A 26,321-nucleotide genomic window follows, 5' to 3' on the forward strand; every position below is an offset into this window, starting at 1 on the left:
TGTCCTGGCCTAGCCCTGGCTGTCGCAGGCATTTGGAGAGTGAACTAGCAAGTGAAAGATCTCTCTGTCTGTTTCTGTCTCTCTAATGTTCAAATAAGTGAAACAGAAATAAATAACCATCGGTTAAAATGAAAAACAAAAGCAAACGGTTTGGCACCACCATTTGTATATCCCTAGAAAGAAAAACAGAAAACTCTTCAATGATCCCAGAGAGAGCAAGGGTGAGGTCCTAGCTAAGATTTCGCCTCCTGCACAGGCTCAAAGTTGAGTCTTAACCCTCTCGGTTCTAACTTCTCTTCATGTTCTCATCCTCGAGGATTGTGGGGTGTTTGTCAGAACCAAGAAACCCACTTGGCGGAAGAGGCCTTCCTTACCCCCTAAGAGGGATGAGGTCATTTTGGTTTGCCAGGACGGTGGGTCCCAGTGTGTTTGTTTAATTTAATTTAATTTTTTTTTTAAAGGATGTTTATGAACTGTGAGAGGTGGAGTGTGAGAGCAGGAAATCCTTCAGTCCGTGGCTGCCTACCCCTTTCTGGGAAAGGATTGCGACACTTCCTGGAGCTCTTTCGCGTGTAATCAGGTTCTAAGAAATGCAATGCTCATTTGGCTTTTGCAAAACGCGGGCCATTCACTTGCACAGTCAATTAAACTCAAAGGGCTGGCAACAAGAGGAAAGGTGCAAAGATCTCTCTCTCTCTCTCTTTCTCTCTCTCTCTCTCTCTCTCTCTTGGCTTTGATCCAGAGCAGTAAATGGCTCTGGGTAAGAACAGCACAGACTCTCCATTGTCAGTAGCTGTGCCTCACCCTAGGTTCCAAGTTTCAAGCAAGTTCTTATCTTGCTTGAAAGACATTTGAGCACTACAGCTCCCCTTCATTCCCACAAGGAGAAGCATTGACATTTTTGGAATAGACTTTTTAATGTTGGCATAATTTAATCTACAAAACAGACACAAAGCCAGGGCAGAGGACACCCTCACCCATTCCCGTTTTCCCCTGATGCTGTCAGCTAACAGAGTGCTGGCACATTTGTCAAAACTAAGGGCCAACACGAATGCCTGAGACTTTATTTGGATTTCATTGTTTTTTCCCTTAGCATGTCCTTTCTCTGTTCTGGGATCCTGCACTGGATTATTGATTGATTATCTGGATGGTATTTTTTAAATTAAGTTTTATTTATTTATTTGAAAGGCAGAGTTGCAGAGAAGGGGAGGGACAAAAAGATTTTTCTATCTGCTGATCCAAAGCCAGGAGCCAGGAGCTACATTCAGGTCTCCCACGTGGGCGCAAGAACCCAAGCACTTGGGCCACCTTCTGCTGCTTCCCCAGGCACATGAGCAGGGAGCTGGATTGGAAGTGGAGCAGCTGGGATTGGAACCAACACTCATAGGAGATGCCGGGGGTTGTGGGGAGGCAGTTTAACCCACTGTGCCTCAACACAGGATCCAGCATCCATTGTTGCCAAGTATGTCATGATTAATTTCAGTACAGGATATTTCTCTGAATTGCTGATTTAACTCAAACTTACCTTCCCAGACATACCAGAAGCTTTAACTCCAAAATGACGACTGAATCCCTCTCTCCTTCGGTGAGGTGGCATTGCTTTGAGGTGAGTCTGTGAGTTTGTGCCTGACCTGGCTTGTAGGAGACTGGATTTCCTGAGAATGATCTAGAGACTGTGAAATTTAAAAAAAAAAAATTCTCTCTTTTATTTATAGCTGACTTTGCACATCTGATGTTCATGTGTGGAAAGACAGCAAGCTGTATTTTTTCCTGTTCTCTGATAATTTAAAAAAAGAAATGAAAACAGCCGGGATTTATGTGGTACCAAGAGCCGGTCGGATAAAACGCAGACTAAACTCTGGCTTGGCGAGAAAAGGGAATATAAGCAGAGAGAAGCTTCAGCAGTCAGCATAATTTTGTTATATAATTATATTATATAATTTTGTTATGGGGGAGACCATGCATTCACATTCCACTCACTGTAACCCACAGCATTGCTTTGGAAAGCAGATGGACTTAGGGTAGTTTTTCAGCTCAACCACATATTATTGGGCAACTCTGGACCAGTTGCTGAATTTCCCCGAGCCCCAGTTTCCTTATCTCTAAAAGGAAAATCGAAGGGCGGGCATCTGGCACAGGGGTTAAGAAGCTCCGTGGGATGCCTGCCTTCTACATCAGAGAGCCTGCCTTGAAGTCCCTCTCCTCTGCTTCTTGCTAATGCACACTCTGGGAGGCAGCAGGCGATGTTTCAAATAGCTGGGTCCCTGCCAAGCCTGGGAGAGACTTGGGTTGAGTTTTCATTCCTGGGCTTTGGCCTGACCCAGCTAGGGCTGTTGTAGGCATTTGAGAAGTGAACCAGTGGATCGATCTCTCTCCTTCTCTCTCGCTACATCTTTCTACCTTTCAAATAAACAAGTAAATGAACAAAATGAAAATTGAGTATTGAATAAGATAAGGCATCTAAGACTGCGTGACACAAAGGGCGCAGGTAACATGTGTGAAATGTTGTTATTTCCAAAGGTGGCCCCTGATACCAGCCAGCACTCCTGGGCTCTTTTAAGCCTGTCATTTAGAAAAAAAATGATCTATTTATTTGAAAAGCAGAGAAAGAAAGGGAGAGGGAGAGGGAGAGGGAGAGATATCTTCCATCTATGGGGCCAGGCAAGGCCAAAGCCAGGAGCCAGGAGCTTCATCAGAGTTTCCTCTGTGGGTGGCAGGGGCCCAAGCACTTGGGATATCTTCCACTGCTTTCCCAGGTGCATTAGCAGGGAGCAGGATCAGAAGTGGAGCAGCCGGGACTCAAACCTTGGTTCACCTGGGATGTTGGTGTTACAAGCGGCAGTTTAGCTTGCTACACCGCAATACCATCCCCAAGGCTATCATTAATCTCATCCTTTCTTCCAATTTTAGATATTTGGTAGCCAAGAAATTTGACAGATCCCAACAGGTCACATGGAATAATAGGATATCCAAGTCTTTAAAATATGCCTAAGTAAGTATAAAATTTGATTGCTACTCACAAGCGAGGGACAAGGCCCAAAAAGCTGGAAAGGCATCCCAGTGATGGTTGCCAAAGGAGTTTTCTCCAGTCACACCTCCCCCAGCTCTAGGACAAAACCCTTGCTTGAACCGTGGGTAGACCAGAACTGTATTTCAGGTCATGTGCACAGGGCGAGCAACCACCTGCCCTGTGCACGTGGCCTGAAATACGATTCCCGGCAGAGGACTGCAAACACTGGCTGAGCACACAGACCTGTGACCTATGACCTCCGGCAAGATTCCAGGGGCAGAGTTTGGATTTCGCCATAACTGGGGGTTGGTGGCTGGTGGCAGCTGTTCTGTACCTAATAAGGTGAGTGTGCAGTCAGGTCTAGCGGAGAGGAGATTGGCATCTGCCACTTTAAAATGTGACTTTGTTGTTGTTTTACACAAAACACCATCGTTTGTCCTTTGGAGACAACTCGGATTTTGCAACATATAATTCTGGAATGTACGTTTTAAGGGCCCGGTGCTACTGTGCTGTGGATTAAGCGGTTACCTGTGACATCAGCATCCCCTATCTGCCTCTGTAGGAACTCCCCCTCCCCCTGCCTCCCTCCCATTTGTACAAGGGAACTTCAAAATGTTCATGGGAAAAATCGAAGTGAACGGTAAATTTATTTTGGTGCCAAAAAAAGGGAAATGGGCGCTTAGGTTTTTCATAATAGACATTTTTCATGAAAATTTTAAACACCCCTCATGTGCATGGATTTCAAAAGCTTTTAGCACCAAAAATGAACATGCCTTTTATTTCTATTTTCCACAAACATTTTTTTTTAAAAAGATATTTATTTGTTTGAAAGGCAGAGTTACAGAGAGAGAGAGAGGTCCTCCATCCGCTGATTCACTCCCCAAATGGCAGCAAACAGCCAGGGCTGGGCCGGGCTGAAGCCAGAAGCCAGGAGCTTCTTCCGGATCTCCCACGTGGGCGGGACCCAAACCATTGCCCATCTGAGATGCTGGGGCCTTGGGCAGCAGCTTCACCCCCTGCGCTATGGCGCCTGTGGATCCACGGGTATTTTGAAGTACCTCCTGTGTGCAGTCTGGGGGGCTGGAAAGTCTCCCATTCTTCACGCGTGCTGTCTCTGTCCTGGGCTGCCCTGGGGTCGCCGTCTGAGACACTGAGCTGTTGTCTGTTCCAAGCCCCAGCACCCACTCTGCAGGACCAGGGCTTGGGCCCGTTGCTGCAGAGAGTTTGCCGCTGGGGCTGCCAGGCTGCCTTGGTTCTGGAGCCCTGAGCTCTAAATTAAACAGGCTCTGTCCTGTGCCCCAGGCATTCGACTAAGGTTGTGTTCAGCCGTTCCCACCGTTCCAGCATGAACAAAAACAAAGGGAAAAAAAAAAAAAAAAAAAAGAGGAAGCCCTTGATTTCAGGTCAGCCAGTTGGGCCCTGTGCTAACCCACGTCTTCCGGCTCCAGTCCAGCAGTTGCCCTTCCTCCTCCTGGCCACCCACGAGGTCATAGGTCACTGTAAGGTAGTGGGAAAAAACGGAGTCAAACATGAGCTTATTTGAGGGCAAAAAAAAAAAAAAAATTTAAAAACCATGCATCCAGGGTTTTCCAATCGCTTATAGAAAACAAATATTCTAAAAACTTTACATGAGGCACTGGGGCTGTGGTGCAGCGGGTAAAGCCCCCTCCTGCAGTGCCAGCATCCCATATGGACACTGGTTGGAGTCCCAGCTGCTCCACTTCCGATCCAGCTCTCTGCTATGAGCTGGGAAAGCAGTAGAAGATGGTCCAAGTCCTGGGGCCCTTGCACACACGTGGGAGACCTGGAAGAAGCTCCTGGCTCTTGGCTTCGGATCGACACAGTTCAGGCCACTGCACCCATTTGGGACGTGAGCCAGCAGATGGAAGACCTCTCTCTCTCTCTCTCTGTCTCTGTCTCTCTCTCTGCCTCTGCCTCTCAGTAACTCTGCCTTTCAAATAAATAAATATATTTTTAAAAAAACACCACTAAACATATCTTTTAATCCCATTTTTCCACAAATATCTGAAGTACCTTCATACATACAATAAGTATTTTTAGAAACACATGGATCTAAAAGATATATTCTTTTAATTTTTTAAAGATTTCTTTTAGTATTTATTTGAAAGAGTGACAGAGAAAGAGGAAGAGACAGAGAGAAAGAAGTCTTCTGCTCCACTCCTCAAATGGCTGCGATGGCTGGGGCTAGGTCAAGCCAAAGCCAGAAGCCTGGAACTCCATCCAGGCAGAGTTACAGAGAGAGAGAGAGAGAGAGAGAGCGAGCGAGAGAAAGAGAGCGAGCGAGAGAGAGAGAGCGAGCGAGCTTCCATTGCTGGTTCACTCCCCAAAAGGCTGCAACAGCCAGGGCTGAGCCAGGCTAAAGCCAGGAGCCAGGAGCTTCATCTGGATCTCCCACGTGGGTGCAGGGGCCCAAGCACTTGGGCCATCTTCCACTGCTTTCCCAGGTGAATTAGCAGGGAGCTAGATTGGAAGCAGAGCAGCCAGAACTGGAACTGGTACTCTTCGATTTTTCCCATGAACATTTTGAAGTTCCCTTGTACAAATGGGAGGGAGGCAGGGGGAGGGGGAGTTCCTACAGAGGCAGCCGCCAGGTGACCAGATGCCTGTACAGCACCACGGGTCTTTGAGTCAGTTTTCTTTTCTTTTTTTTTTTAATTTTTTTTATTTTTTTATTTTTTGAGAGTTAGAGTTACAGACTCTGTGGGAGAAACAGAGAGAAAGATCTTCCTTCCGTTGGTTCACTCCCCAAATGGCCGCAATGGTTGGAGCTGTGCCAATCCGAAGCCAGGAGCCAGGAGCTTTTTCCTGGTCTCCCACGTGAATGCAGGGGCCTAAGCCACAGCAGAGAGCTGGACTGGAAGTTGAGCAGCCAGGACTAGAACCCGCGCCCATATGGGATGCCGGCACTGCAGGCGGAGGGTTAACCTACTGCACCACGGTGCTGGCCCCAGGGTCTTTGAGTCTTTTCCTGCCTTCAGGGTCAAGCCGACAGCTGCTGCATATGGTTTTGACCAGAAGTAAAGGTCTCTCCAACTGAAATGCTTCAGCAATGTCTTGAAAAGCCAGACTTGTCCAAGACTAGCGAAAGTGCGCTGATTCTAAGTCTCACCTGAAAGTCTTGGGAAAAGTCATCAAAAGCGAAACTTTCCTTTTTTAAAAAATTTTAATGGTTTTTTATTGAGAGAGAGAGAGAGAGAGAGAGAGAGAGAGAGAGAGAGAATCTTCCCTCTGCTGCTTTATTCCCCAGATGGCTGCAATGACCAGGGCTGGGTCAGGCTGAAACCATGAACCTCGAACCCCATCGGGGTCTCCTACTTGTGGCTGGCAGGGACCCAAGCACTTGGGCCATCTTCTACTGCCTTCTCAGGTACATTAGCAGGGAGCCGGATCAGAAGTGGAGCATCTGGGATTTGAACCAGTGCTCATATGGAACGCTGGTATCCCAGGCAGCAACTTAACTGGTTATGCCACAATGCCAGCTCCTGTAAACAAAGTTTTCTAAAGGGATTCCCCTGATCTTGATTGAGCAACAGTCTCACACTCCCCCAGGGGCCAGCATTGAGGGGGAGGAGAGCAACCTGAAACTCTCCACCCATGCTCTGTTATTTGCATGCGGTGCTTTTTTCTGAATGTCCAGGGTCTGGGTAAACTTAGCCATGGCACCTGCAGTAAACGGATATTTCCAGCATCATGATCGAAACCACTCAGAAAACCTTGACTCGGCATCATGCATTCATCAAACACTGCCAATTTTAGGGAAGCAGGACTAGAGGAGGGGAGAGACATGCAAATACAAGGAGTACCTCAAAATGTTTGTGGAAAAACAAAATTAAAAGTATGGGTGCAGGGGTGGGTGTTGGGCTGAGCGGTTAAGAGACACTGGTGAGAAGCCTGACTCTCACATCCGAGTGCCTGGCTTCGATGTCCAGCTCCAGCTCCCTGCTAATGCATATCCTGGGAGGCAGTGGTGATGGCTCGAATAATTGGGTTCCTACCACCCGCACGAACACCTAGATTGTGTTCCTAGCCCCCAGCCCTGACCTGACCCAGGACCATTTGGAGATGGAACTAGTGGGATGGGAGCTCTTGCTGTCTCACCCATATGGGGCCCAGGATGGGCAGGGAGTCAAAGAGGAAGTAAATCAGCTGGAAGATTTTCCATAGTTTGTCTGTAGCCCTGCACCCTAACCCTAGCCACGTACCTGCTAATCCAGCACCCCCCTCCTTTCCCATGATGCACCTGGAAGAAGGGGAGGGGAGGCCCCGGGCACACGTAAACCGAGCTCCACATGGAGGTGCCGTGTGAACTCCCCCAGAGGACGTCATGCGTGCTGGACCACACCCAAACCCCACCCGTCTGTATATTCAGTCAGGGCACTGCCTCCTACCCAAATAAAAGGGACCACAGGACTGGGGCACAGCCCCTCTGCCACCCCCTCTCCTGGTGGGCAGCCCGCGCTCGCTCTCTCTGGACCTCTCCTGGGGAGCGTCTCTCCTCATGGGGTTGCCTGCACTCACACCTGAATGTATACTCACTCTTGCTTTAAACCAATCTTCTCCCAATATTGTATTTACTTGTGTCCTTGCTTGGAATTCTTTTTTAAGATGAAGTTTTTACTTATTTATTTGAAAGTCAGAGTTACAGAGAGAGAGAGAGAGAGAGAGATTTTTCATCCACTGGTTCACTCCCCAAACTACTGCAACAGCCAGGGCTGGGCCAGGCTGAAGTCAGGAGCCAGGAGCTTCATCCGGGTCTCCCAAGTGGGTGTAGGGGTCCAAGTACTTGGACCATACTCCATTGTTCTCCCAGGCACATTAGCAGGGAACTGGATGGGAAGTGGAGCAGCCGGGACTCGAACTGGTGCCAACATGGGAGCCTTACCCTGCTATACCGTGATGCCAGCTCCCTCCCCTTTTTTTAAAGTATGAGTTCATTACGGTACCCCAAGTGTGTTCATAATACATGGGAAGATACACATTATTTTGTTTGTTTGTTTGTTTGTTTGTTTGTTTTTGACAGGCAGAGTGGATAGTGAGAGAGAGAGAGACAGAGAGAAAGGTCTTCCTTTTTGCCGTTGGTTCACCCTCCAATGGCCGCTGCGGCCGGTGCATCGCGCTGATCTGAAGCCAGGAGCCAGGTGCTTCTCCTGGTCTCCCATGCGGGTGCAGGGCCCAAGCACTTGGGCCATCCTCCACTGCCTTCCCGGGCCACAGCAGAGAGCTGGCCTGGAAGAGGGGCAACCGGGGATAGAATCCGGCGCCCCAACCGGGACTAGAACCCGGTGTGCCAGTGCCGCAAGGCGCAGGATTAGCCTGTTAAGCCATGGCACCGGCCGGAAGATACACATTATGAAAGCCTATGCTTTGATGTCAAAATTTGGGGGCACCAAAATAAACCCATACTTTTAATTTCAATTTTTTATGACCTTTTTGAAATACTCTCATAGTTCCAATGCTGCATACCTGTAGTGAGCCCTCAGCAGTGGTGCTACTGAGGAAACAAGCCTAACGCCCCAGCATCATCAGGGAAGGATTCATAAAGAAGGCGATGATCCGGGCAAGCGCTGTGGCACAGCAGGTTGAGGCCCTGGCCTGCAATGCTGCATCCCATCTGGGCACCAGTTCAAGTCCCAGCTGCTCCACTTCCAATCCAGCTCCCTGCTGATGAGCCTGGGAAAGTAGCAGAGGATGGCCCAAGCACTTGGGCCCCTGCCACCTATGTGGGAGACCCGGAAGAAGCTCCTGGCTTCAGATTGGGTCAGCTCCAGGCCTTGTGACCATTTGGGGAGTGAACCAGCAGATGGAAGACCTCTCTCTCTCTTTTTCTCTCTTTCTCTCCCTCTCTCTGTGACTCTGTCTTTCAAAAAAATGAAATTTTGTTTAAAAGGAGGGGATGTTTGCATGGGCTTTTAAGGGTGAATAGGAGTTTGTGCAGGATTTAGCTTTTCTTATCCCAACTGCGTCCCATCTACCTACTTAAGAAGCTTGATGTGGGGCTGGTACTGTGACATAGTAGGTTAAGCCTCCATCTGTAGCACCGGCATCCTATATGGGCACTGGTTTGAGTCCCAGCTGTTCTATTTCTAATCCAGCTCCCTGCTAGTGGCCTGGGAAAGCAGCAGAGGATGGCCCAAGTGCTTGGGCCCCTGCCACCCATGTGGGAAACCCAGAAGAAGCTCCTGGCTCCTGGCTTCAGATCGGCCATTTGGGGAGTGAATCAGCAGATGGAAGACCTCTCTGTCTCTCCCTCTGTCTGTAACTCTGCCTCTCAAATAAATAAGAAAATCTTTAGAAGAAGAAGGAGAAGGGGAAGAGGGGGGAGGAAGTAGAGGAGGAGGAGGAAGCAGCAGCTAGATGTTATCTGACCCCTGAGATAGACCCTCAGGAAGACAATCATCTGGAGCTAAAATGACCTGAAACTGACAAATATCCATTCAAGGTCTAACACCTGCTGCCCTTGCAGGAGAGCATGAGGTGCTCCTCCAGGACTCCTTTGTTCTCATCTAACTCATCCCTTTCTCCCCTCCGACCTCCAGCCCCTTTAAGACTTCATGAAAGAACCCTGGAGCAGGAACAGGACGAGAGAGGACATCTGTACGTCCCACCCCTTGGCCTTGATTTCCCCACCTCCGACTTCCCTGCTTTGACTCTTGCCCTAGAGCAGCAGGAAGGAGCTTCCGAAGGACTGTTCCTCTCCCTAGGAGGCCCGGGAGAGGTTCTCTGTCCGGGTCAGGAGCTGGGACGGAACCAGAGCTCCTGGGACCTGAGGTCGCGCGCCCCCTGCACCTGTCTCCCCGCACCTACCTTGCCTCCTCTCTGCACGGTGAGATCGCCTCCTTTTGTCTTTCCTCTGTTTTTGGCTCTCTGTACCCTCACTTGGCTCTCTGGCCGCTGTAAATCCTCCTTGGCATTTCTTTTTAAAAAATATTTATTTGAAAGGCCGGCGCCGTGGCTTAACAGGCTAATCCTCCGCCTTGCGGCGCCGGCACACCGGGTTCTAGTCCCAGTTGGGGCACCGATCCTGTCCCGGTTGCCCCTCTTCCAGGCCAGCTCTCTGCTGTGGCCCGGGAGGGCAGTGGAGGATGGCCCAAGTTCTTGGGCCCTGCACCCCATGGGAGACCAGGATAAGCACCTGGCTCCTGCCATCGGAACAGCGCGGTGCGCAGGCTGCAGCACACCTACCGCGGCGGCCATTGGAGGGTGAACCAACGGAAAAAGGAAGACCTCTCTCTCTATCTCCCTCTACTGTCCACTCTGCCTGTCAAAAAAAAAAAAAAACATAAAAAAATATTTATTTGTTTGTTTATTTGTTTATATTTAGTTGGAAGGCAAGAGAGACTGTGAGAGGAGACAGAGATCTTCCCTCTGCTGCTTCACTCCCCCAAATCCATGTAACAGCCGGGGCTGGGCCAGCCTGGAGCTGGTAGCCAGATGGGTAGAAGGGGCCTGAGCACTTGAACCATCATCTGCTGCCTTCCCAGGGACCACATCAGCAGGAAGCTGGAGTGGAGGGTGGAGACAGGGCTGGCCCCCAAGGACAGTGATACTGGGAGGCAGGCGTCTCAAGTGGGGTCTCCCCTGCTGCACTAAGAGCCCACACCTCTCCTTGCTATTTCTTTTTTTTTTTCTTTAAGCTTTATTCATTTGAAAGTCAGAATTACACAGAGAGAGGAGAGGCAGAAAGAGAGAGAGAGAGAGAGAGTGTGTGTCTTCCATCCGCTAGTTTACTCCCCAGTTGGCCGCAACGACTGGAGCTGGGCCGATCCGAAGCCAGGAGGAGCCAGGAGCTTCTTCCAAGTCTCCCACGTGGGTGCAGGGGCCCAAGGCTTGGGCCATCTTCCATTGCTTTTCCAGGCCATAGCAGAGAGTTGGATCGGAAGTGGAGCAGCCAGGACTTGAACCGGCGCCCACATGGGATGCCGGCACTGCAGGCGAGGGCGTTAACCCACTGCGCCACAGTGCTGTTAAGCCACCAGTTAGGACACCGTGTCCCATATTGCAGTGCCAGCTCTGCTCCAGATTCCAGCTCCCTGCTAATGCAGACCTTGGCAAGCACGGTGATGGCTTAAGTAGTTGGGTCCCTGCCACCCATGAGGGAGACCTGGAATGAATTTCCGGGTCCTGGCTTCAGACTGGCTCAGCCCTGGCTGTTGTGAGCATTTGGAAAGTGAACCCGGGTGTAGGTAGGCCTTGACATGTTTATCTGCCTTTTGCCCTTGGCCTCTGGCTGGACAGGTCTCACTGGCTCTCCTGGGAGAATGGGCAGCTGACAAAAGCCCAGAGGCCCTGCAACCTTGCAGTTAAGTGCCCTCGTTTGCATATCCTGGTTCCCGAACAGGAACTGCTTGTTGGGAATTGGGGAGGTAGAGTTACTGAGATTTGCTTCCGGCTGCAGGCAGCAGCCTTCCTGAGACAGAGCGGACCTGCAGGGCTGTTTCCACAGATCAACATCTCCCGCTCTGTTCTCTTTCTCCTTGGAACCCTCTCCTGGGAAGAAACCAGGGCGTGAGACACCGGAGTGGCAGAGCCCAAAAGCCCGTGTTGTTGTCCTCTTGCTGTGCAGTTCCCTTCGTTTTCAAAGGAGATGTGCAGGAGGGTGTGTGGCTACGTGCATGTGAGGGGCAACGCTGAGCACCTGGCAACAGTCCTCTCTCTCTCTCTCTCTCTGTCTCTCTCTCTCTCTCTCTCTCTCGTTTATTCCTGCAAGTCAGAAACCGGCCTCATTGCTGCGACTCTGAGAGCTGAAGCCCAAAGCGACGCCACGCGTTGCCGGTGAACCTGGGATTCAAACCGTGGTCCCTGTGACTTTGATCTGTCCCGGTGTCCTGAAGGTCGCACAGACCTGGAAAGGACCCAGGCCTGCCCCGCTGCCTTTGGGATGTGACACTTCTCAGGCAGCCTCCACTTTCAGTGATTTGCATTTTATGAGCTAGAAACCGAAAAGTCCACTCAGGGTGTCCGAAACCAGCAAAAGAATGCAACTTTCAGTCTTTGTTCCCACTCCTTGGCTGGGGGAGTGGATTGGCGGGGCCTGGTGCTGTTTGCTGTGTCAACAGCAGCCCAGGGGCAGGCAGAGCCCTCCCCTGGCTAAATAAACAGCAGCTGGAGGCCCTGGCAGGGCAGGCAGGCAGGCTTCCGGGCCAAGCTTCCCTTTGTAGGTGAGCAACATGGTTGCCCACAGCTGGGGAGCCTGGGACCCAGGGCTCTGGCCCCTGCAATGCCACCATTTACACTTTGCTTCTGCTTGTTGCTCCTCATCCCTAAAGTGCAGGAGACCAAGCTGAGGGTGCCCGAGTCCAAGGCTGCAGGAGTTCGTCTGATGGAGGCATGTGGACGGTAGATTGCGGCTGCCTGGGTTCTAGTGTGAGATTCGTGGCTTACAAACTCTGAGATCTTAGACGAGTCCTGAAGTGTTCAGAGCCTCGCTTTTCCTATCGTGACCGAGAACTTTGGTAGGGTGCATCTTCATGGGATCGTCAAGAAGCCAGAGGGTAGAAGAAAAACACAACATTCCAGAACATTCTGTGATGGCCATGAGGGGCCTTTTCTTTGACTCACGCCCTTTTCTAAAAAGTTGTTTATTTTTTTGAGAGACAGAGATGGACAGAAAGAGCTCTCATCCACTGGTTCACTCTTCAAATGCCCACGTTGGCCAGGGCTGGGCTGGGGCTGAAGCGGAGAGCAGGAACTCAACTCAGGTGTTCCACATGAGAGGCAGGAACCCAACCACTTGAACCATCCTGACCCCATCTCCCTGCTAATGCACACCTTAGGAGGCAGCAGTGGCGGCTCGAGTAGGTTCCTGCCACCCAGGTGGGAGACCTGGATGGGACTCTCTGGCTACCAGCTTTCACCTGGCTCAGCCCTGGCTGTTCTGGGCATTTGGCGAGTGAGCCAGTGGATCAAGATCCCTGTCTCTGCCTCTTAAACTGGAAAAGAAAAGAAAAAAAAAAAAAAAAAAAAAAAAGACTATGCTGGAGGCGTTGGGTGGCACTTAGGGTTTCCCTCCAGGGTTGGGATGGGGTGAGTCAAATGAGGCGCACACAGGAGCAAAATTTAAGGGCAAAGCCCTAAAGGCAGTAATCAAGATAAAGAACATTTAGATGCAGCATTTCCAAATTAATGCAAAAACTCCCTGATGAAAAATACCAATTTTTAAAGTCAAGTAGCATTAGCATTCTTGATTTTTTTTTTCCTTTTGCTGCAGGCTCTGAGGAGGTTGGGTCTGTGTTGGATGTGAATCCCACATTGCTGCATAGCCATCAGGGGCATATAGGTCCCTCTCAAGACCCCAGGTAGGTGACCCAGAGGTCAAGAGTTCCAGGACTGAGGGGTTCCTGGGATGGGGGCAGGGGTTCAGTACTTAAACTGGCACAGTCTTGCACAACCAGGAGGCTGGGTTACTTGCCCAGAGAGAGAAACCAGGCTACTTGCTAGCACTCAGAACTTGTCACTGACTGTGTGCTTTTAGGCAGAGCGCTCAATGCATCCCTAATTCAGTTGCTTATTGGAGGCTAAAGAGTGACCCGGACAGGACTCCCTGGCAGATCTCCGTGGCTCCAGCGTCTGGTTTGTCGGGCTCTTTCTTGGGTGTCCTGCCTACTGCCCCTGATCCACGTCCTCCCCTGGGTGCCTGAGGTCGGCATCCTCCTCGTGCTCAGTGAGGGCCTGTTTGCCTAAAACCTGCCCAGAAGGCCCCATGCTCCTTTATTATCATTATTATCACTGTCACTACCAAGGCATTTTCTTTTTCATCTGCTTGAAAGGCAGAGTGAGAGCAAGAACAAGCAAGAGCGAGAGCGTGAGATTTTTTTTTTTTTTTTTTTTTTTGACAGGCAGAGTGGACAGTGAGAGAGAGAAACAGAGAGAAAGGTCTTCCTTTGCCGTTGGTTCACCCTCCAATGACCACTGCGGCCGGCGCATCGCGCTGATCTGAAGCCAGGAGCCAGGTGCTTCTCCTGGTCTCCAATGCGGGTGCAGGGCCCAAGCACTTGGGCCATCCTCCACTGCCTTCCCGGGCCACAGCAGAGAGCTGGCCTGGAAGAGGGGCAACCGGGATAGAATCCGGCACCCCAACCGGGACTAGAACCCGGTGTGCCGGTGCCGCAAGGCAGAGGATTAGCCTGTTAAGCCACAGCGCCGGCCAATTCCTCTGTATTTTAAAGATTTATTTGTTTATTTGAAAGGCAGAGTTACAGAGAGGAGGGGATAGAGAGGGAGAGGGAGAGAGAGAGAGAAAGATTTTCCATCTGCTGGTTCACTCCCCAAATGGCCGCAACAGCCAGGTTTGGGCCAGACTGAAGCCAGGAGCCTGGAACTCCATCAGAGTCTCCCATGTGGCAGGGGTCCAGACACTTGAGCCATCTTCTGCTGCTTTTCCAGGTGCCTTAGCAGGGAGCTGGATTGGAAGTGGAGCAGCCAGGACTCAAACCAGTGCTCACATAGGTGCCAGGTGCCACAATGCCAGCCCTGGCCATCAGTTTCCTCTTTAAAACTGGCATCATGGGCTGGCGCCGTGGCTTAACAGGCTAATCCTCTGCCTTGCGGCGCTGGCACACTGGGTTCTAGTCCCGGTCGGGGCGCCGGACTCTATCCCGATTGCCCCACTTTCAGGCCAGCTATCTGCTATGGCCCGGGAAGGCAGTGGAGGAAGGCCCAAGTGCTTGGGCCCTGCACCCGCATGGGAGACCAGGAGAAGCACCTGGCTCCTGGCTTCAGATCAGCGAGATGCGCTGGCCGCAGCGGCCATTGGAGGGTGAACCAACGGCAAAAAGGAAGACCTTCCTCTCTGTCTCTCTCTCTCTCACTATCCACTCTGCCTGTCAAAAAAAAAAAAAAAAAAAAAACCTGGCATCATGACTTTTTTTTAAAGGTGATTGTGGGGATAAAAGAGGGCTACGTGCATGCAGGCCTTGCCCCAGTCCCTGTGGGGCTCGCCTGTTAATTACTTTTCCCTTCTCTTTGGTTCTCTTCTAAGTATACAGCACAGATACCTCACTTGTAGTCAGTAGCCATAGATGATTTGGTCCCTCATTAATTTATCCCCCAAGTTTTTATTATCTGCCTGCTATTTGTCAAACATCTCTAGGTAGTGGGTGCTAAGGATATTGTGAGACGCAAGAAACTGGCTTTAAAAAAAAAAAAGCAAAAACAGAACATCAGAAATGATCCAAAACTCCCCAGAAATTTCCAGAGAAACTGAACAAAAAGATTCGTGATAAAACTCACCCAGAAGTCAGAAAACATGTCTTAACGATTGTTTCAAATGAATTCTGAGTCCGAGCAGTGCTCCTTAGCAGGTGGCCACAGTTCTCCCTGGCTGGAGCTATTCTTGTATTTAGAACACCTGCTGCTGTTTCCAGGATGCTAACATTTACTTTGGTCTCTGTGTCAATGTCGTTTGCAGAAAGAGCCAGCTGTGGGCCTTTTCTCTCTCTCCACACTACCCCTGAATTGTGCTTTGCTGATAAGAAAACAAACACTGCTCGTGCAGACAGCACAGGGCCGCCGTCAGGACTGGCTTGAGCAAAAGCCCTACGCTCGGGACCAGCGGTCGGCTTTGTCTGTGTGGCCGCTGTTTTCCTTCTCCATCGACCCCCCCTTTGTAAAGACTGCTCTCTGTTTGTGGGACTTAACCAGACTACAAAGGACTGATGGACCATGATAAAGGAAAGGGCGGGGGTGGGAGTGTAGCCTAATGGTTTAGATGCCAGCTAAGACAGCCGTGTCCCACACTGGAGTGCCTGGGCTCCTGGACCCAGCTGTTTGTTGGCTCCAAGGCAGATCCTGGGGGGCCGCGTTGGTGGCTCAGGTAGTTGAGTTCCTGCCGCCCACGTGGGAGACGTGATGGAGTTCCTGGCTCCCAACTTTGGCCTGGCCCAGCCCCAGCCATTGTGGACATTTTGGGGAGTGAACCAACAGATGGGAGCGCTCTGTGAATCTGTCTTTCTCTGTCTCTTAACTAATAAATAAGTGAAATCAAGGAAAGGATGGACAAAGGCAGAGTTGTAGTTTCCAGGTGCCAAGAGTGGGGGACAGTGGAGAGTGATGGCTTAATGGGGAGGACTCCCTTGGGGGTGATGAAGACGGTTTGAGACCAGAGAGGGTGGTGGTTACACCCACACAGCCTCGTGGGTGTACTGATGCCACTGAATTGCACTTGTCAGCCGTGGCTTTGGTGTTATGTGAGTTTCCTGTGAACTGAAAAATGAACACATTGTGTTCAGAGAAAGAAGTCAGATATGAAAGAGTACAAGCTACAGATCTATGTAGATGAAGTTCGGGAACAAATTGAACTCACCTGTGATGATGGAAATCAGAACAGCTGTTACAGCGGGGAGGCAAGGCCAGGAGAGGAAAAGGGCACACGGGGCCTCTCTGGGGTGGAGGAAATATTCTGCTCTGGTTTTAGGTCATGATGGCAGAGCACATGCCACAGTCAAAAAGTGCTGATGGGGCCAGTGCTGTGGCATAGTGCGTAAGAGTCCTGGCTGCTCCACTTTTGATCCAGTTCTCTGCTATGGCCTGGAAAAGCAATGGAAGATGGCCCAAGTCATTGGGCCCCTGTACCACTTGGGAGACCTGGAAGAAGCCCCATGGCTTCGGATCCGTGCAGCTCCAGCCTTTCCGGCCAACTGGGGAGTGAACCAGCAGATGGAAGAGCTCTCTTTCTGTCTCTACCTCTCTGCCTCTCCTTCTCTGTGTAACTATGACTTTCAAGTAAAATAAATAAATCTTAAAAAAAGTGTTGAATGTACATGAAGATCTGTGTGTTTTGTTGATGTTAATCATACCTCATCAAAAATTAAAGAGAAAAATTTAAACATTACAGGTAAATATCCTAGGAAAACGTGGGATTGGGATGGCTTTAGTTTGACATGTTTCATTGGAGTCAAGTCATCCATTTTTATCTATTTTTATTTATTTGGTTGAAGGTTTATTTTGTACTCTAAACTTTTTTTTTTTTTTTTTGACAGGCAGAGTGGATAGTGAGAGAGAGACAGAGAGAAAGGTTTTCCTTTTTGCCGTTGGTTCACCCTCCAATGGCTGCTGCGGCCGGCGCATCGCGCTGATCTGAAGCCAGGAGCCAGGTGCTTCTCCTGGTCTCTCATGCAGGTGCAGGGCCCAAAGACTTGGACCATCCTCCACTGCCTTCCCGGGCCATAGCAGATAGCTGGCCTGGAAGAGGGGCAACCGGGATAGAATCCGGCACCCCAACTGGGGCTAGAACCCGGTGTGCCAGCGCCGCAAGGTGGAGGATTAGCCTGTTAAGCCACGGTGCCAGCCTGTACTCTAAACTTTTTAAAAATGAGACTTTATTCCTATTTATGGGGTTCCATGTGATGTTTTGATACATGTCATCTTTTTTTAAATCTATATTTATTTGAAAGGAAGAGTGAGGGAAAAACAGAGATCTTCCACCTGCTGGTTCACTCCCCAAAAGGCTACAGTGGCCAGGGCCAGGGCAGACAAACGCCTGGAGCCTGGAGCTCCATCTGGGTCTCCCATGTGGGTGGCAGACACCCAAGCACTGCTGCTCTCTCAGGCGGGTGAGCAGGAAGCTGGATGAGAAGATGAACCGGGCAATGTGCGGCGTCACACGAGGCGGCTTCACCTGCTGCTCCGTGACGCCCTGGGCTCCCCCCACTCCTAACTTTGAGTTACTAGCCAAGGATTCCCAGACATCCAAGGGAACTCTTCAATATGAAAAACAGAGCAAAACAGATGGGATCCAAGAAGACAGAGGCAATGTGGGGCCTGAGAAAAGCAATAACAATAAAAAATACTCCAAAACCCAGAGCTACTAACCTCAAAGATGGAGAAAAGAGTGTGTCCATGAAACCAGAAACTGTGGAAAGGAACACAACAAACAACAACAAAAACCCTAGGTATTAAGAAGTACAATAGCTAAAACTAACTAACTAACTAACTAACTAACTAACAGATTGTAACACAGAGACAAAGCAATGCCCCAGGAAGTACAACAAAAGGACAAAGAGATGGATAATATGAGTAGGAGAGGAAAAATATAGGAAAATCGGTAGCTCAATATAGAAAGTCCACCCTCCAACTAATAGGAGTTCCAGCAGAAAGTAGGTGAGAAAATTATCAAGGAAATAATACAAGAAAACTCCTCAGTCACAAAGGCCATGAAAATGTGGTTTCACATTTCTGAATAGCCAGCATACAAAGAATGGAAAATGAGGCACACCAAGGCATCATCGCAGTTCCTAAAGCCATGGAAATGGACCGAATCCTACATTTTTTAAAAGGAAAAGCAATCATATACACTATTTGGGAACCTTAAAGAAAAGAATTTCTCAACATAATCCTGGGACACTATCTTCAAATTTTGATGAAAAATCTTTTTTTTTTTTTTTTTTTGGCCAGGCAGAGTTAGACAGTGAGAGAGAGAGAGAGAGAGACAGAGAGAGACAGAGAGAAAGATCTTCCTTCCCTTCCGTTGGTTCACTCCCCTAATGGCCGCTACAGCTGGGGCTGTGCCGATCCAAAGCCGGGAGCCAGGTGCTTCCTCCTGGTCTCCAATGTAGGTGCAGAGACCCAAACACTTGGGCCATCCTCCTCTGCCTTCCTGGGCCACAGCAGAGAGCTGGACTGGAAGAGGAGCAACCAGGACTAGAACCTGGGGTGCCGGCACCGTAGGTGGAGGATTAGCCAAGTGAGCCACGGTGCTGGCCGAAAAATCTTTTCTCAAACCATCCAAGCTCATTCATTGGCAGGCTGAAATAAAGAATTTCTTCAAATGCTCAATGTACTTTTTCCTCTTTTTTAAAATTTATTTATTTGAAAGGCAGAGTTACAGAGAGAGAGAAAGAGAGAGGGGGTTCACTTTGGGGGTTCACTCCCCAAATGGCCACAATGGCCACAGCTGGACTGATCAGAAGCCAGGAGCTTCTTCCTGGTCTTCCACGCAGGTGCAGGAGCCCAAGGACTTGGGCCATCCTCCACTGCTTCCTCAGGCCTTAATCAGAGAGCTGGATTGGAAGAGGAGCAGCCAGGACATGAACCAGTGCCCACATGGGATGCTGGCACTGCAGGCATTGGCTTTACCAGCTACACCACAGCACCAGCCCCTCAAACAATGTACCTTGCCCTCCAACAATGTGAAAGACATTTTCAAAAATTCTGTATCTGATAAGGGATTTGTATGTAGATGATATAAAATATTATGATTCACTACTAAAAAGCTAAGCAGCCCAATTAAATATGGGACAAGGGTCTAAACAGAAATTTCTTTAAAGAAAATATACAAATGGCCAATAAACACATGAAAAGGTGCTCAATATCATTAATTGTAAGGAAATCCACTTCACTAGGCATGATGTCCAGTGGATGAAATTACTAGGTTGCCTACAATAAAAAAGACATAATAAGAACCATTAGTGAGGATGTGGAGAAATTGGAACCATTTCTCACTCTCTGATTATGGGAATGCATAATCTCATACTTCCTTTGAAAATAGTCTAGCAGTTCTTCGAAATGTAGAGTTAGCACAAAACTCAAGAATTCCACTCATAGGTATATACCAAAGAAAAATAGAAACATATCTACACAAAAACTTGCACACAAATCTTCATGGCGACATTGTTTGTAACAACCAAAAGGAATAATCCAATGTCTGGTAACTGATGAATGGATTAATAAAATGTGGTGTATCTACATATGGAGAAAAAATAAACAAATGGATATAATATACTCAAAATAATTAAAAACAGGAACTCAAGATATTTGTATACCCAGGTTCATATGGCATTATTTATAATAGCCAAAAGGTGGAAGGAACCCAAATGTCCATCGACAGATGAATAGAAACACAAGATGTGAGGGCCGGTGCTGTGGCATGGCGGGTTAAAGCCCTGGCCTGAAGTGCTGGCACCCTATATGGGCACCAGTTCTAGTCCTGGCTGCTCCTCTTCTGATCTAGCTCTCTACTATGGCCTGGGAAAGCAATAGAAGATGGCCCAGGTTCTTGGGCCCCTGCACCCATGTGGGAGACCTGGAGGAGGCTCCTGGCTCCTGGCTTCGGATCAGCGCAGCTCCAGCTGTTGTGGCCATCTGGGGAGTGAACCAGCAGATAGAAGACCTCTCTCTCTCTGTCTCTACCTCTTTCTGTAACTGTTTTCAAATAAAAAAAGAAATTAAAAAAAAAAAAAGATGTAATGCAGCCAAACAATGGATTATTGTTCAGCCTTGAAAAAGGAAAGAAATTCTGACACATTCTACATTATGGCTGAACCTCAGTATTATGCTAAGAGAAATAAGCCAGTCACAAACAGAGTTAATTCCTGTACGATTCTATGTATATGAAATATGTTGAGTAGTCAATTCAGAGAGAAACAGAATGTTGATTCCCTGTTGGGGAGAAGAGACTAGAGACTTGACTAATGTGTGTAGAGTTTCAGTTTGGCAAAGGGAAGAGAGGTTTGGAGATTGGTTGAGCAATAGTGTGAATGCCCTTAGCCCAAGTGAGCTGTACATTCAAAATGGCTATGATGACGGTTGGCATTGTTGGGCAGCAGGTTAAGCCACCACCTTCAATGACAGTATCCCATTGTCATTCAGATATCCAGTTTGAATCCCAATTGCTTTACTTCTGATCCAGCTCCCTGCTAATATGCCTGGGAAAGCAGTGGAAGGTGGTCCAAATGTGTGGGTCCCTGCCACCCATGTGGGAAACCCATATGGAGTTCCAGGCTTTTGCTTTCAGCCTGAATCAGCCCTGGCCAACTGGACAGTGAAACAGCAGATGGGAAGATCTCTCTCTGTTACAGATAAATAAATAAATAAATAAATAAATAAATAAAATCTTTTGAAAAAATGGTTAGGATTGGGGCAGGTGTTTGGTGCAGTGGTTAAGAGGCTGCTTGGAATGCCTGCATCTCCTATCAGAGTGCCAGGTTCAAGTTCCGACTCCACTCCAGTTTGAGTTTCCCAGTTTTCCAATTGTGCACCCTGAGAGGCGGCAGGTGATGGCCCAAGGGCTTCGATGACCCAGATTGAGTTCTGAGTTCCTGGCTCTGACCTGGCCCAGCCCTGACTGTTGCAGGCATTTGGAAAGTGAATCAGCAGATAAGAGATCACTCTCTGTTTCTGCCCTCAAATAAACAAATACTTTTAGTGGTTATGATGTTGCTGTAGATTTGTTCTGAAAGGAGAAGCACGGTGGGGGCAAGAGGTGCGGAGTCACGACACAGACACTGGGAGTCGGGTGAAAGTGGGCCAGAGGCCAGCAGCCCGCAGACTCATTTATTTCAGGTGGTACAGCAGCTTATATAGCCGAGACAGCCAATCTGGTCAAGGGGCGGTTTATGCCCTAACCAATCACAGCCTGTTGCCAGGCAGGCTCCGTTGCCAGGTGGGTTCCGAAGCCATTCCTGAGTAACTGACACTTGCTTGTCAGTGCCATCTTGGTACGGCCTTCTCATTCCACCACAGTTATGATGGTAAATTTTTTTTTTTTTTTTTTTTTTGGACAGGCAGAGTGGATAGTGAGAGAGAGAGACAGAGAGAAAGGTCTTCCTTTGCCGTTGGTTCACCCTCCAATGGCTGCTGCGGCCGGCGCATCTCGCTGATCCGAAGCCAGGAGCCAGGTGCTTTTTCCTGGTCTCCCATGCGGGTGCAGGGCCCAAGGACTTGGGCCATCCTCCACTGCCTTCCCGGGCCATAGCAGAGAGCTGGCCTGGAAGAGGGGCAACCGGGATAGAATTCGGTGCCCCGACCGGGACTAGAACCCAGTGTGCCAGCCCCGCAAGGTGGAGGATTAGCCTGTTAAGCCATGGCGCCGGCCCTGATGGTAAATTTTAAAATATATTTTACCACCATTAAATTTTAATTTAAAATTTTAAATGAAGTACTGATATATGTTCCAGAGTAAATGAACCCTGAAAACTTCATGCTGAGTGGAAGAACCCACTCAGAAAGGTCCACATATCATATGACTCCTTTCACATGAAATACCTGCCGTGGGCGCATCTGCAGAGACAGGCAGTGGATTAGTGGCTGCCTAGGGCTGAGGTAAGAGGGGTTGGGGGTGGCAGCTAGAGGGTAGAAAGGTTCTTTCTGGAGCATTGAAAAATGTTCTTCAAATTGATTATGTTGCTGGTTTCAGAACTCTGTGACTCTATAAAAAACACTAAACCACATTCTAAGTGGGTTAATTGTGTAGTATGTGAATTACACATGAATCAACCTGTTAAAACATATATGCTGGGGATGTGCAGTTGGTTCCACGGGCAAGAGTCTCCTTGGGAAGCTGACATTGCTTTCTGGGTGCCTGGGTTTGAGTCCCAGCTCTGCTTTTGATTCTGGCTTCCTGCTGATGCACACCTTGGAAGGCAGCAGGTGAGGGCTCAAGTAGTTAGGTCCCTGCCGCCCATGTGGGGCACAAGGATGCAGTTCCCAGCTCCCAGGTGTAGCCCAACCCAGCCCCCAGCCATTGTGGGCATTTGGGGAGTGAATCAGAGACTGAGAGCTCTCTGTGTGCCTCTCAAACATATAAATAAATTTTTTTTTAAAAAAAGAGCAATGTAAACTCATTATCTAGAAGAATGGGGATAGACACCCGAAGTTGCAGCACAGAAACCACTCTGAGTACTAACACAGAGGCGAGGAGGGGAGGGGAGGGGCGGGGCAGGGGAGGGGCGGGGCGAGGTGGGAAGCTGGCGTCTGTTGCAAGCTTTGTGAATCTGCCTAGACTGAGCACAAAACACGTATTACTCAACTAAAACAACATCCAGTTCTAAAATGGAAATCTGGAATTAGAGTGACCACATTGCGTGCCTACTGAATGCTTGGCCTCCCCCTATCCTACTTAGGAAAACTGGGGTTAATCTTAGGGCTCGGAGCATTTGGAAGGAGGAGGCGGGAGAGGAGAGGGGGAAGGGCTGTCCGGAGCTCAGATCCTGGTCCCCTGCCTTCCCCACTGCCTGTCAGCACTGGGCTTCCTAGAGGAGTCAGGGCCTTGCGGTGGGGCCAGCTTTTCATCTTTGAGGTCGTAGGTTCAGGGTACCCCACATCGACACCCTCTGAAATTCTCTTGGCCTTGACTCCAGGATCTCTGGGAATGCTTCCTACACCTACGAGGCCGCCTGGCTTGCCCTCGGCCGCCCTCCTTGGTTTGCAGTCTGATTCTTGCCCAATGGCTGCTTTCCTAAACCTGACACTTCGGACTTTCCCTGGATTTCCTCATCAAGGACTCGCACTGGAATTCCTCCGTACCCCACGCCTCACATGCTTCAGCTGCCGGCTGCCCACTCCCAGCCCAGCCCCTGGAACTCAGGCCTGGACTTAGGCCTGGACGATGCACCTGCTCGGCCAAGAGGAACGTTGCCCCTAAAGAATTGTCACATCTGTCTGCAGTCTCAGGCTCCCGCTTGGTCACTTAGGAGAGGTTGTTTCTACTGCGAAAGTCTAACTTATGCAGCAATGAGAACTGAGACTGCTGTAGGAGAGGCCGAAGGAAATGACTGGCTCAGGAAATGCAGAAGCGAAATGGCAAGAAAGAGCAGCAGGTGGCTGGTGTGCTGTGTACCAGGGTGGCTGCTAGGGCAGTGCTTCGGCGTAGTGGGTTCAGCCACCACCGGCAACTCCAGCATCCCCTATCAGAGCACCAGTCGGAATCCCAGCTGCTTGGCTTCCAATCCAGCTCCCTGCTAATGTGACTTGGAAAACAGTGGATGGTGGCCCAACATCTTGGGCCCCTGCCACCCATATGGGAGACCCAGATGAAGTTCTAGGCTCATGGCTTTGGTCTGGCCCAACTCTGGCTGTTGTGGCCATTTGGGAAGCGAACCAGTAGATTGGAGATTCATTCTCTCTCTCTGTCTCTCTATCTCTCCCTCTCTCTGTCACTCTGCCTCTCAAATAAATCTCTAAAAAAAAGAAAGGGGTAGCTGGTGTCTGTGACGACTCACTTCTCAGAAGCAAGGCTCAACTCAGGGTCTTAGATGTCCACAGTTCTTAAGGACAAAGCAAAAAATAAAGCTGTTCTGTCCACAACTGGATGGGCCTTCTCACCCATCGCTGGTCCTTGATGCCTCTGGCTGCACCCAGAGACAGGACACCTGTCATTTTGTCAGTGCAAAACCAAAGATTCTATTTGTCTGGCATTCCTCCTCCCTGGCTCCTCGCATCTGCTTTCCAACAGCCCACGGCCTGCAGGTCTCAGCTGTCTGGGTTGACACCCAGCCTTATGCCAGGTCCTATGATGCACTGATGGATTTCTCACTTTATTTTCTTTTTAAAATCTCTATCTATCTATCTATCTATCTATCTATCTATCTATCTATGATAGCTGAGAGAGAGAAATCTCCCATCCATTGCTTCATTCCCCAAAAGCCTGCAACAGCCAGGGCTGGATCAGGTCAAAATCAGGATCCTGGAACTCCAGCTGGGTCTCCCACATGGGTGGCAGGAGCCCAATTACTTGAGCTATCTTCTGCTGCTTCCTAGGCCATTAGCAGAGAGATAGACCAGAAACGGAGTAGCTGGGCTGGAACCGGCATTCCCATAATGGATGCTGGTGTCATAAGAGCTGGTTTAACCCACTGTGTCATGACACTGGCCCTCTCATTTTACTTTTTGTAAAACTGACTCCCCATACAAATGTGCCCTCCTGATGCTGCAACTACTTTAATTGCTTTCAATATTTCCCCAGGGAAGTTCCTACTGGCCGTGAGCTATGGTGACTTCATGGTTCTTATATCAACATCTTTTCATTTTACTGTCCAAGAAAAAGAGTTCTTAGAGACTGAGGTTTGGTCTAACAGTTAAGATGCTGGTTAAGGGGGCCGGCATTGTGGTACAGTGGGTTAAGCCTCTGCTTGCAACACCAGCATCCCATATGGGCACCAGTTCGTTTGCTGGTTGCTCCACTTCCGATCCAGCTTCCTGCTAGTGGCTTGGGAAAAGCAGCAGAAGATGGCTTAAGTTCTTGGGCCCCTGTGCCCATGTGGGAGATCTGGATGAAGCTCCTGGCTTTGGCCTGGCCCAGTCCCAGCCATTTGGGGAGTACTCAGAGGTTGGAAGAGCTGTCTCTGCTTCCCTCTCTCTGTAACACTGACTTTCAAATAAATAAATAAATCTTAAAAAAAAAATGCTGGTGAGGCCGGCACTGTGACATAGAGGGTAAAAACTACTGCCTGCAGTCCTGGCATCCTATATGGACACCGGTTTGAGTACCAGCTGCTTCACTTCCCATCCTGCTATCTGCTATGGCCTGGGAAAGCAGTAGAAGATGGCACAAGTCCTTGGGCCTCTGCACCTGCATGGGAGACCCAGAAGAAACTCCTGGCTCCTGGCTTTGGATGGGCACAACTCCAGCCATTGCAGCCAATTGGGGAGTGAACCAGTGAATGGAAGACCTCTTTCTCTCTCTATGCCTCTCCTCTCTCTGTGTAACTCTGACTTTAAAATAAATAAATAAATAAATAAATATTTTTTTAAAAGAATATTTGCTAAGGGAGTGTACTTAACTCTTCCTTGCCATGTCTTCTCACAAGGCTTCTAGAATCAAGAGATTCCTGGGCAAAAAAACAGACGTAAGGGTCTGGTGTTGTGGCATAACAAATAAAGCCACCACCTGTGACACCAGCATCCCATACGGGTGCCAGGTTTGTGTCTCAACTACTCCATTTCCAATCCAGCTCCCTGCTAATGCACCTGGGAGAGCAGTGGAAGATGGCACAAGTGCTTGGGCCCCTGCACCCACGTGGGAGACCTGGAGGAAGCTCTGGATCCTAGCTTCAGCCTGGTCCATCCCTGGTTGTTACAGCCATCTGGGAGGTGAACCAGTGGATGGAAGACCTCTCTCTCACTCTTTGTCTCTCCCTGTCTCTCTGTAACTGCCTTTCAAATAAATAAATAAATAAGTAAATCTTTAAAAAAAAAAATAAGAGCAAAGTTGACCCACTCACTGATGGGTTCAGATGAAATCCAGTAATAAAACCAGGTAAAACTCCTAGAGTAGACATTGGAGAAGAACCAAGCTGTCTCTATAAGGTATTGTCCTTGAGACAGCACGCTTGTTTACGCTGTATCAAGGTCACTGTCTTAACCATATCACCATTGTCTGAGCAGCTGGACATATTTAACTGGGGGTGTGAGTACTGCGTTGGCTCATGTGAAGTGTTTTAAGGAAAAACGAACATTTGCTAAGGAGCAGTCATCTATTACCACTCAAAAGAATAGACCTCAGAATATAAGATGGGCTATAAATTTAAATTTATGACGTTAAGCTTTTTGAGAAATATTTCATATGTGCTTATTTCTC

The sequence above is a fragment of the Lepus europaeus genome, chromosome 23, assembly GCF_033115175.1.
Source record: "Lepus europaeus isolate LE1 chromosome 23, mLepTim1.pri, whole genome shotgun sequence".
NCBI lineage: Eukaryota > Metazoa > Chordata > Mammalia > Lagomorpha > Leporidae > Lepus > Lepus europaeus.